The 13,238-nt window shown below is 47.6% G+C and overlaps 1 pseudogene; it reads left to right on the forward strand.

Annotated features, from left to right (window-relative positions):
- LOC116815446 (TRPM8 channel-associated factor 2-like) overlaps positions 1-13,238 on the forward strand; it is a 23,409-nt pseudogene extending 10,171 nt beyond the window's left edge.

The following is a 13,238-nucleotide window of genomic DNA, read 5'->3' on the forward strand; positions in this document are numbered from 1 at the left end:
AACAGATTTGTCTCCCCACACAGCGATCAGATCCAATATCTCCCGTATGGTCCATGCTGGAGCTCTTTTTGGATTTGGGACTGCATCTCCACCCGTGCTGATCAGAGCTTTACGCTGGGCAAACAGGAAATGAAATTCAAAAGTTTGCGAGGCTTTTCCTGTTTACCTGGCCACTGCAGCCGAGTTCAGATTGCTGTCCAGAGCGGTTACAATGGTGCACTGTGGGATACCCCCCGGAGGCCAATACAGTCGATTTGCAGCCACACTAACCCTAATCCGATATGGTAATACCGATTTTGGCATACTCCTCTCGTTGCGGAGGAGTACAGAAACCGATTTAAAGAGCCCTTTATATCAATATAAAGGGCCTCCTAGTGTGGACGGGTACAGCGTTAAATCGGTTTAACACTGCTAAACGCGTAGCGTACACCAGGCCGAGAACCCAGGGCCTTTATCCGCTTTCACAGGGTCAACAATGGCAGCTGTAGCTAAGCTGGCAGCAGCACTGCAAAAGTTTCCTTGGCCAGAAAGGTTTGTAGCAGATGTTCAGTCTAGATCTCAGCTGGTGAGTATAACCTACTGTCATAAAAGGCAGTTGAGTAGCCCTGCACCGCAGACAATTGAGCTGGAGACTAGGAGCTCTTTCATTCCAGTCTCCTACTGTGTAGCTTTGGGGCAAGTCATTCAATCTTTGTATGCATCCTAAGGTTCCTCTGGGCTTGCCTCTTGCTGTCCTGACTAAAAGGCAGGGCCAATAGAATTTGTCATTGTTTCTGATGCTCATAGACCACATTTAAATAGGTTTTTTCTAGAGTGCACCTCCCACCCACCCAAGCACTTAGGGAGGTGGGTATAATATGGTAAGAAAACACTAAGATTTGTGGTATTCACCTAACCCTAAATATTTTTCCACACACATTTATTGTAATGTCTTAATGAATTCTGTTCTAATACCACCCTCATCACCCTAGTAATCAGGCACCTTCCAGTAGTGCATTGCTAATAGTTGTCACAGGTGGCTTGTTCTCTCATCCTCTCCCCACAGGGAGAATTGGGTGTGTAATGGAGTGTTTTGTTTGGGAGCAGGAGGGAATTTTTAATGTGCATGCTTCTATTATTATTACTTGCATTGCTGAGGAGCCCCAGTCATGGACCAGGACCCCAATGTGCTAGGCGCTGTACAAAAACAGAACAAAAGGATGGTCCCTGCTCCAAAGAACTTTTTTTTTCTGTGTTGAATTCTTTTGCTGTGCTTCTCTCGTTTGCTTGTCTCACAAATAGTGGAGCAAGCATTACTGGTAAATGCTCATGGAAAACAAATCTGAGTGGCATGAGCCAGTATTTGTGAAAACTGAGTTTTTAAAACCCATGTGCAAGTATTCTCACCAGAAGTGCATTACTTGAGGAATGTGGGGGAGAGAGAAATAGAAACAAAACCATGTGACTTACCTAAGCAACATGGATCAGTGTGTGAATGTGGAGCATCAAATACACCAAACCGTGTGTTTAAAAATAATTTAACTTGTCAAATAAAATGTGAGGAAACCACAACCTGCTTTAGGATAGCTCACAAGCAGAACAAGGGCTTGAATTTGCCAGATCAATTACTACTTGTGAATTGTTCTATAGCTCTAAAGCCTGTAATAAAGTAACAGTTTTTAAATGAGTTCCCCTATGGGCTGTTAGCTCCATCTCATCCTACCAGGCTCAATGCATGCTGGGTTCCCCATCATGTGCCATTTGGATTCAGTGAAGGAGTTAGTGAACATGGAACACATACAAGCCACTGTTCTGTGCAGGGCCGGCTCCAGGGTTTTTGCTGCCCCAAGCGGTAGAGGGGGTTAGCCGCGATCACAATTGGCAGCTGCTCCACTCTGCTGCTTTCTTCTTTGGCAATTCAGCGGCAGGTCCTTCCCTCTGAGAGGGACTGAGGGACCAGCCACCGAATTGCTGCCAAAGAGCCGGACGTGCTGCCCCTTCCCCTGGGCTGCTCCAAGCACCTGCTTGCTGAGTTGGTGCCTGGAGCCGGCCCTGGTTCTGTGGGATCCCAGTCATGAGCTGGGACACCACCAGTTGTGGGGAAGCTGGCAATTCCCCCTCCACACACCACTGAGGCCACTTGCAACCTCTGTTCTGTCTATGTGCATGAGGAAGTGCTAGGGATTCCCAGACAGAAAGGTCATGCAGAGCTTCACCTGGGGTGCCAGAGGGAGAGGGCCAGATGTTAGCTTGAAAAAGGGACCTGGTTAAAGGACTAAACTGTCTGGATTGTGCTGGAGACCTACCTGTAGGTGAGATGGGGAGAATGGAGTCAGACATTCTTATGAAACTGCTTCTACAAAAATGGCTCCCTGATTAGATCTCACTGGTTCCACAAAGTGGCATTTTATCAGTTTTCTCATCTTTCTGTGAGTGTGAGGCCCTTTATGGAGAGCTCCATAATGTACTCCTCAGGGAATTCTGTGCCAGAATCTTAAATTCTACAGCCAAAATTAAAAATTCTGCACACAGTATTTAAAATTCTTCAAAATTCTGCACTACAGTCCAGCTAGTTTCAATTATTTTGGTAATTTATTTCAATTACAGTACAATGGATGGAGAATGGGAATGGGGAGCTGTGATAAATAAGGGGGGACAGCTCCCTTTTATGGACATCCAGCCAGTCTGTAGCTATAGAATCCTCCTTAACAGCTGTACCCTAATTGCCTTAACTGTAAAGGGTTAAGAGAAGCTTAAACTGAGTTGGTACCTGACCAGGGAACCAATAGGAAGGCTTTACCCTTTCAAATTTGAAAAACTGCTGGGTGTGGAGCAGCTTTTTTTCTCTCTAGTTCTCATAGCAAGGCTAGATTAGGGCAAGAAACAGCCTAGTCCATGAAATTGTGGTCAGGCACCGAAACCCTAGAGTAACCAGTCTTCCTAAAGAGACACGTCTGGGAGAAGACGGACCCAGATCAGACCCAGCCATCCAACCCCATGGCAGAACTGTTGGGACAGGCTGTGGGATTGGCGATTTCCCTGGCAGGGATGGTCAGCCCTCCCTAACCTGAGATCCAGGTGCCAAGATGGAAGGAGGCCCTTAACCCAGACCGAGCTCTAACTGTGGAAGACAGGAAGTTCTTCCCAGAGATGAGGCGCTTAGAAATAGAGGTGGAGGAGAGAAGGGAGGAGAAGCACCTAGCAATGGAGGAGAAGAGGGAGAAGATGCACTTAGAAATGGAACTGAAAAAGGCTAAGCTGGATCAGGCAAATGCCCTGAACCACCCAGGTAGGCTTAACAACCCTACTCCAGGTACCGCTCCCCATTCCAAAATGTTTCCCACATACAAGGTAGGCAATGATACAGAAGCCTTCTTAGAAAAATTTCCAAGGGTCTGCCTTGGATTCAGTATCTCTACAAACCAGTACATGGTAGAGCTGAAGCCACAACTCAGTGGACACTTAGCAGAGCTGCACTGCCTAAAGAACTCATGAATGAGTGTCAACTTTTTAAACAAAAAGCCCCATCCTAATTCTGGCCAACTGCCGAGCATGCCTGTCAGCAGTTCAGAACCCTAAGGTGGAAACCAGATGTGCCATTTCCCCGACATGCCTGCCACATTGGAAAAAAATTGTGAAGCAGGGATATCAGGAGCAAAAGTTAAGTCTCTGGAAAATCTCCTTTTCCTAATAGAAATAGAGCAGTTACTAGATGGTGTTCCTGAAGAAATAGAAAGATATATTCTACGTGGGAAGCCCAAAACTGTAATCAAGGCAGGGGAAATCGGAGATAAATGAGTGGAAGCAGAGGAGAAAAAGAAAGCTAGTAGCAGTTGGGTGGGATACCAGAAGGAGCAACCCGAGATGACACCCCACCATCGGGGTCAGCCCAAAACCCCACCTCACAGGGAGAAGCCCTCCACACAGCCAGGACGACCCCAGATGCCCTCTCGTTCCACCACCCTATTTTCTAACAACTCACCTCACCCCAGCCCCCTATCAGTTGGGCAATGCTTCAAATGTAATGAGCTGGGGCATGTAAAGGCCAACTGCAACTACTCACCCCGGGGGTCCCACCGAGAGCCTTTGAGCCCAGATGCCTCCCAAATTCCCCCAGAGTGGAGGGAAACTGTGAGTATAGGTGGGAGCAGAGGCGGCTCCAGGCACCAGCACTCCAAGCGCATACCTGGGGTGGCACGCCATGGGGAGTGCTCTGCCGGTCCCCGCTAGGGCGGCAGGCAGGCTGCCTTCAGCGGCTTGCCTGCGGAGGGTCCGCTGGTCCCGCGGCTTTGACTAGCAGGCCCTCCGTGCTTGGGGAAGCAAAATGTCTAGAGTTGCCCCTGGGCGAGAGGAAGATTACTGCGTGGGTGGACACTGAAGTACAGATGTCAGCTATCCACCAGTCCCTAACGGACCTCAGATTCATCCACCCAAAGGCCCAAGTGATGGTGCAACCCTTTAAGGCTAACTCTTTTAACTTGCCTACAGCCAAGTTGCCTGTCCAGTACAAGGGCTGGTCAGGAATATGGACTTTTGCAGTCTGTGATTATTACCCCATTCTCATGCTGCTGGGAGAAAACCTAGCCAATCATGTGAGGCTAACCAAAAGGGTGGGGATGGTCACCCACAGCCAAGCTAAACAGACCTCCACACCTAACTCCATTCCTGAGCTTTCTACAAGGGCCCAGTCTGAGTCCCCAGATACCACAGGCCCAGGGACCCAGCCAGAGGTGGAGGAACCAGACTGCAGACCAGAGTCTATGACAGCAGTTGTAGATCCAGTTCCTGGGACCCAGCCAAAACCAGCCCAAGGACTGGAACTGGCAGAGCAGTCAGCACCAGATCCAGTGCTTGCAACCTCACCAGAGTCAGGGGAGCCAGCAACAGAGGGTGCAGCAGCAGTTAAGCCTGCACAAGAAGCTCAACTGGAGCCTGAAATATAACCTAGTGCACCAGCAGAGAGTGAGTCACAGTCAATGGAGACACTCTCATCACCGGCATCACTTCCAGTGGGATCAAGGCCAAGTCCACAACTCAGCGAGGAACTGTTGTCTCCAGCATCAAGGGAGCAGTTCCAGGCAGAGGAGGAAGCAGATAAAAGCCTCCAGGGAGCTTGGACAGTGGCACGGAGCAGCCCACCACCTCTCAGCATTTCTGATAGGTCCAGATTTGTTGTAGAAGGAGGACTTATACAAGGAGACCCTTTCTGGTGGACATAAGGAGGACTGGCATCCTCAAAGACAGTTGGTAGTTCCAACTAAGTATAGGGAAAAGCTCTTGAGCTGAGCCCATCATCACCCTAGTGGCCCTGCTGGGATGAATAGGACCAAAGATCATTTGGGAAAGTCATTCCACTGGGACGGAATAGGCAAGGATGTTTCTACCTATTTCTGGTCTTGTGAGGTGTGCCAGAGGGTGGGAAAGCCCCAAGATCAGGTCAAGCCCCCTCTCCAGCCACTCCCCATAATTAAGGTTCCATTTCAGTGTATAGCTGTGGATATTCTGGGTCCTTTCCCTAAGAAGACACCCAGAGAAAAGCTGTACATACTGACCTTCATGGATTTTGCCACCTGTATGGCTGGAAGCAGTAGCTCTAAGCAACACCAGGGCAAAAAATACGAGCCAGGTATTGGCAGACATTTTTGCCAGAGTAGGTTGGCCCTCCAACATCCTTATGGATTTGGGACCTAACTTCCTGGCAGGGACCATAAAATGCCTTTGGGAAGCTCATGAGGTAAACCACTTTGTTGCCACCCCTTACCATCATCAAACAAATGGCCTAGTGATGAAGTTGAATGGAACTTTGGGGGACATGATACGTATATTCATAAATGAGGACTCCAATGATTGGGACCTAGTGTTACATTAGTTGCTCTTTGCCTTCAGGTATGTGCCACATCCCAGTTTGGGATTTCCGCCCTTTGAACTTGTTTAAGGCCATGAAGTTAGGGGGCCATTATAGTTGGTGAAGCAGCAATGGGAGGAGGTTACATCTTCTCCAGGAACTAACATTTTGGACTTTGTAACCAACCTACAAAACACCCTCAAAGACACTCTAGCCCTTGCTTAGGAAAACCTACAGGATGCTCAGCAAGAGCAAAAGGCCTGGTATGATAAACATGCCAGAGAGCGTTCCTTCAGAGTAGGTGACCAAATAATGGTCCTGAAAGCACTCCAGGCCAATAAGATGGAAGTGTCATGGGAGGGACCATTTATGGCCCAAGAGTGCCTGATGCTGTTAATTACCTCATGGAGTTCCCAGACTGTACCCTAAAACCTAAAATATATCATGTTCATTCTCTAAAGCCCTTTTATTCCTGAGAAATCAAGGTTCTCCAGTTTACAGCTTAGGAGAGAGACGATGCTGAGTGACCTGAAGGAGTCTACCATAAATAGAAAAGCAACAGTGGCATGGAAGAGGGGAGTCTTTCTGTGACACTCGGGCATAAGCAGCAGCAGCAAATCCAGGAGCTGTATACCAGCTTTGCGCCGATGTTTTCAGCCACCCCAGGATGGAGAGAATTGGTGTACCACTCCATTGACACAGGTGATGCTCGCCCAATTAGAGTCGAACCCTACCGGATGGCTCCTCAAGCAAGAACTGTAATAAAAAGGGAGATCAACGACGTATTACAGATGGGTGTAATCTTCCCCTCTGAGAGTGCATGGGCCTCTCCAGTGTTTCTGGTTCCCCAGCCAGATGGGGAAATCCGCTTTTGCATGGAATACCATAAGCTAAATGCTGTAACTCTCCCAGAAGACTATTCAGTGCCACACACACATGAGCTATTGGAGAAACTGATACGTGTCCAGTTCATCTCTATCTTAGACTTAACTAAGGGGTACTGGAAAGTGCTGCTAGATGATGCAGCCAAAAACAGGTTAGCATTCATCACCCATGTCGGGCAGTATGAATTCAACATGCTCCCTTTTGGACTGCACCTGCCACCTTCCAGAGACTGGTGGATAACCTTCTGGCTGGATTTGGGGAATTTGCAGTTGCCTACCTTGACGATGTGGCCATATTCTCAGATTCATGGGCAGAACACTTGGAACACCTCCAAGATGTCTTCCAGCACATAAAGGAGGCAAGATTAATCGTTAAGGCCAAAAAGTGTCAAATAGGTTTAAACAGGGTGACGTATCTTGGACACCAAGAACTATCAACCCCCTACAGGCCAAAGTAAAGGCTATCCAAATGTAAGCAGAGTCAGGATGAGCTCTACCCCTGACATCTGGTGGTGAATTATGGTGAGTGTGAAAAGGAATTTTAGGTATTTGCATTGGCGCACACACCCTACCTAGCATAGCCCATGGCAGCCTGGGATGGTTATTTTGACAGCTCTGGGATCCCCAATTTCTTTGTTATTGGGGCAGGAGGAATAAAGTGTTGTCACCCTGATTATGTGAATGAGGAACTATGAGACTGCTTTATGACAGAGATGTCTCAATCAATTAAGTAGCACTTGCTAGACAAGGGACATGGGTGCCAAAACCCAGTGAATGAGAGAGGTTGGGGACTGGTGTGTGTACCTGATGGTATGGGCCCCTTTTGAGGGCCTGGAACACCAATTGCACATCCTCCTCTCTCCACTGTTGAAGAGTAGAGCTAATTTTGATTCCATTAGGAGTCCATCTAGAGGCTGCTGAGCTGAATTCATGTTGGGCCAATGGTGTGCACCAGCACCGGGGCTCCCCTACTACAAGCTGAAATCACTCACTAAAAGAGCTAAGCTTACTGAGCTGAGATCACTGAGTGCTGTGTTAACTAGTGGGGGAGCCTGAAGATCTATCGCTAAGTGGCTGGCAGAGCGGAGCAGTTTGCAGCATGTTGGAGCAGCCCATGGAACAGTGAGTGGAGTGGAGCGGTTTGCGGGGATGGCTGGAGTGGGCTCATGGGTCGGCTGGAGGAGCAGCACAGCTGGTGTAGTGGAGCTGGTCGTGGTGAAGGCTGCAGCAGAACTCCACGGAGAGGCAGAGCAGTTGGCCCTGGCCCACGTAAGGTGCCCCTTAACACCCTGTGTGTGCCCCCCCCCCATTTCCACCCAGGCTGGGGGGTAAAACTCTGCAGATAAACTTTTGAACTCTGGGTGGCACTGACCAGAGACTTTTGGGTTGTTGGACTTTGGGGTGATTGGACTTAAGACCCTAAGGGGAAAAGGACATTGCCAAACGTACTTGGAGGTGGGTTTTTTGCTTATGGTTTGTGTTATAATCCTGTTTGTGGTGTTTCTCCAATGTGATGCCGCATTGTTTCCCTCCTTTATTAAAAGGATTTTGCTACACTCAGACTCCGTGCTTGCGAGTGGGGAAGTATTGCCTCCTAGAGGCCCGGGGGGGGGGTGGTATGTAATTGTCCCAGGTCACTGGGTGGGGGCTCGAGCCGGTTTTGCATTGTGTTATTGAAACGGAACCCCTGGATACTGAACCCGGCCCTTGTTGCTGCCAACTCAGACTGCTCAAAGCAGGACCAATCCCCAACTAAATCATCCCAGCCAGGGCTTTGTCAAGCCTGACCTTAAAAACCTCTAAAGGAAGGAGATTCCACCACCTCCCTAGGTAACCCATTCCAGTGCTTCACCACCCTCCTAGTGAAAAAGTTTTTCCTAATATCCAACCTAAACCTCCCCCACTGCAACTTGAGACCATTACTCCTTGTTCTGTCATCTGCTACCACTGAGAACAGTCTAGATCCATCCTCTTTGGAACCCCTTTCAGGTAGTTGAAAGCAGCTATCAAATCCCCCCTCATTCTTCTCTTCTGCAGACTAAACAATCCCAGTTCCCTCAGCCTCTCCTCATAAGTCATGTGCTCCAGCCCCCTAATCATTTTTGTTGCCCTCCACTGGACTCTTTCCAATTTTTCCACATCCTTCTTGTAGTGTGGGGCCAAAACTGGACACAGTACTCCAGATGAGGCCTCACCAATGTCGAATAGAGGGAATGATCACGTCCCTCGATCTGCTGGCAATGCCCTACTTATACAGCCCAAAATGCCACCTTCTTGGCAACAAGGGCACACTATTGATCATATCCAGCTTTCTTTTTTGTCCACTGTAACCCATAGGTTCATTTCTGGCAGAAATGCTGCCTAGCCATTCGGTCCCTAGTCTGAACAGTAATGGGATTCTTCCATCTCGTGGCGGGCTCTGCCCATTTGTCCTTTGTGGTTGAACCTCATCAGGTTTCTTTTGGCCCAATCCTCTAATTTGTTTAGGTCCCTCTGTATCCTATCCCTACCCTCCAGCGTATCTACCACTCCTCCTAGTTTAGTGTCATCTGTAAACTTGCCAAGGGTGCAGTCCATGCCATCCTCCAGATCATTAATGAAGATATTGAACAAAATCAGCCCCAGGACCGACCCTTGGGACCCTTTGCTTGAAACCAGCTGCCAATTAGACATGGAGCCATTGATCACTACCCATTGAGCCCAACGATTTACCCAGCTTTCTATCCACCTTATAGTCCATTCATCCGGCCCATACTTCTTTAACTTGCTGGCAAGAATACTGTGGGAGACCATATCAAAAGCTTTGCTAAAGTTAAGGAATAACACATCCACTGCTTTCCCCTCATCCACAGAGACAGTTATCGCCTCATAAAAGGCAATTAGGTTAATCAGGCATGACTTGCCCTTGGTGAATCCATGCTGACTGTTCCTGATCACTTTCCTGTCCTCTAAGTGCTCAGAATTGATTCCTTGAGGACCTGCTTCATGATTTTTCTTGCTGCACTGAAGTGGCTTCATACAGTCAAAAAAGACTAACAGAAAACTTCTTTGGTGGAGTTTAGCTCTTCAAGACTTTGACTTGGAGATGCAGCACATTTCAGGGGCCTCTAACAAAGTGGTTCACCCAGGAAGGGTTCCCAGAATCAGCTGGTTAAAATTGTCCTTGTAGTCTAAGTCATTTCCATCCTTGAAATGTGGAAAATATTGTTGATTTCTTTGGTAAGAAATCTCAGCCACCGTGGACCCAACCTAAACCAGGCTGGCCAGCACTGTCTGTGATTTAGGGGGCATGTGCTAAATAAGTAGAGGTAGCTCCCTTTTATGGACATTCAGCCAGTCAGTAGCTATAGAATCCTTCTTAGCAGCTGTACTCTAATTGCTTTAATGTAAAGGGTTAAGAGAAGCTTAACCCGACTTGGCACCTGACCAGGGGACTCAATAGGGAGGCTTTACCCTTTCAAATTGGAAAAACTGCTGCTAGGGGGGAGCAGGGCTGGTAGTTGCATTGAGGCAAACTAGGCAATCGCCTAGGGGGCCAGAATTTTCGGGGGGCAGGATTTTGCTGGGGGGGAGCGGCAGGTGGCTCCGGTGGACCTACCGCAGTCGTGCCTGCGAAGGGTCCGTTGGTCCGCGACTCCGGTGGAGCTGCCACAGGCATGCCTGCAGACAGTCCGCTGGTCCCGAGCGGCTCCGGTGGACCTCCCGCAGGCATGCCTGAGGCAGCTCCACTGGAGCTGCCAACCAACAGACCTTCCGCAGAAATGGCTGCGGTAGCTCCACCGGAGCCGCAGGAGCTGCGCACGGGGTGGCGAAATGGCCAGGCGCCTAGGGCGCGAAAAACTGTAGCGCCGGTCCTGGGAGGGAGGATTCTTTGTCTCTTGGGCTGGACGGAGAGGAAGGGAGCAACAAGCTGTAAGCTTTAAGCCAGGTATGGGAAATCATCAGCGTCATACTAGAAACTCCTCATTTGGAACCTCAGATATGTAAGTGGCACAGGAAAAGTTAGGATGGATGTAATTAGGAACCTTTTTCGGTGTTTTGGTTTGTGAATTCCTCTGTGCTATCCCTAAGTGCTTTTGTTTCGCTTGTAACCTTTAAGCTAAACCCCAAGAAAGTTATTTTTGGTGTTTAATCCCTGAAGCTGAGTTTTCAGATGTTTTTGTTTTTAATAAACTTTACCTTTTTTTAAAGAATCCTTTGATTCCAAAGTCCTTAGACAAGGGGTTGGTCTGTGCTCACATTGCTAAGGCAACTGGTTGGTATTTTATTCTCAAGCCTCCCCAGGAAAGGGGGTGAAGAGGCTTGGGGGGATTGGGATTCCAAGTGACCCTTTCCTGAGTATTTGTGAAAATCATTTGGTGGTAGCAGCAATATCTGTCCAAGGCAGAAGACTGTGCCTTGGAAAACTTTTAACCTAAGCTGCTAAAAGATAAGATTAGGGGGTCATTCATGTGGGTCCCCACATCTGTACCCCAGAATTCAGATTTGGTGGGGTATACCCTGGCAGGAGCATTAGAGGGAATCCCATAACCCTCTCTATCTAATAATAATAATAACGTAGCTAGTGTTGACCCTTTACTTCTATTATTAGTCAACAAATATGCAGGCATATTCTCAGTGTTACATCACTGGCAACTGAAGAGCAAGTGAGGGTTGGGGACTCAAACTCATAATTTATATTGACTACTGACCATCTCCAGAAAGGTCAGTAGTAAACAGCTCTTGGAGCACATTTTAATAGGAAATTTTTTCAGTCCAAAAATTTAGATCATTTCTAATCACTAAAGCTCCATAAGCATTTATAAGGCCATCCTGTCCTTTACTATAAGGCCATCCTGTCCTTTACCATAAGGCTCCTTTACACCACTCTGGCAATGTAAAGGAGCCTTAAAATTTTTACATCTGTTTTATAGTTCTGGGGGAATTCACTAAGAACAATGGGAACAATTCACTAAGCAGGCAGGCAGCTACATTCTCCTCTGCCTGAGGGAACCCACCCACCCTCTACCCAGCCCCTCCTAGGCAGTGATTTATGTCTCTACCAGCTGCTCTGGGTGCCCAAACTGATCTGTCTGCACTGCCAGGAAGTGGGGGCATGACTGCTCTTGTGGCTTTCCTTTGCTTCCCCATCAGAAGTCATTTTTCTGTGGGTAAGCAAATAAATCTGCAGGGGCCATGAATTCTGCATGCACACAGTGACGCAGAATTCCCCCAGGAGTAATAATGGGATCCTGAGGAAAGGGATTGTTTCATGCGGTGCTTCCCAGATGGCTACATTGATTTCCACTCCACCCCTCTTTCAACACTTTGAGTCACGGGCTGCCCAGCTGCACGCTCCATTCAGTAAATTCACTGGTCTAGCAACAGGTGAAAAAGAAGAGACCTCTCCAAGCTGAGTACTGAACTTCAGATAAAATGAGAATCTGTTCACTGTATGGCTTATTTATTATGGGCCTAAGGCCATTAGAGGATGCTATAGTCACATATTTGAGCAATTCTGACACACTGTTTAATAGAAGGCAATGCTGGCACATACACACCAATCAGCATATTAAAATATGCAAACTGAAGTGTTTCTCCACTCTGGAAGGTGACTCATTTGAAAATGGACCCTTCTTACTTCACAGATGTACTGCTAGAGCATACCCATTCACTTTGGTGAGAAAACTGTTTACTCCTGTTAGTTCTGCAGACCCCATCTAGCCAAGAGAATACTAGCTGTTTCCTATACTTCCTTGTGCATCATAAATAGAATTGTGTGACTCGCTTACACACACTGAAATCCACTGAAAACAATGGTGTTGCACAGATGTTAGTGGGGGCCTAATTCAGTCTGCAGAGCCTTTATTACTGCTGATACGCAAACTGTTAAGAACCCAGGTGTGTCCCAGATCTCAGGATGACTTTTCAGGGCTGTTTTTTCAAATAAACCTCATCTTGTTTATAAACTGAGCATGCCTGATTTGGAAACTTGTGTGTCACATGAACTACAGAGACCCAAGATACCACTTTGAGAGTCACTTTTCAGAGTAGAACAGTTTTCAAGGTCCCTCCTGATTATTTAACTCTGAACACTGAAGCTTATTTTCAATAGCTTTACCCCCAAGATGATAGTGACCAAAGAACTAGATACTCAGAGATATGGTAACCATTGGAGTTCATGAGGTGTAAATGGAAGCTTGATCATGAATGTTCAGGAGGTGGGATGAGGTGCAATGGCTTTAGTTAACCTTAATTTAGGGGCATAGGCTACAGCTTTAATGCAGCTCCTTTTGCCTCCTAGCTGCAGGAAGCCTTTGGCTGGGAACCCTTTATTCGGCTCTTCTCAGATGACCAGAAAATGTCTAACATCTCAACAGACAGCCTTTCCAAGATGAACCGGTGGGCAGAGAAATTTCTCTTAGCGAGTGAAGAAGAATTTGGCCCCTTTCTTTAGGACATGGAGGTGGTCTATTAAGGTGGAAGTCTCCAAGAAACTGGAATCTCTGCCCAAATGGGATAAGAATCCAGTGAAAGAGTTCATGACTTAG

The sequence above is a fragment of the Chelonoidis abingdonii genome, chromosome 1 (genome assembly GCF_003597395.2).
Source record: "Chelonoidis abingdonii isolate Lonesome George chromosome 1, CheloAbing_2.0, whole genome shotgun sequence".
Lineage (NCBI taxonomy): Eukaryota > Metazoa > Chordata > Testudines > Testudinidae > Chelonoidis > Chelonoidis abingdonii.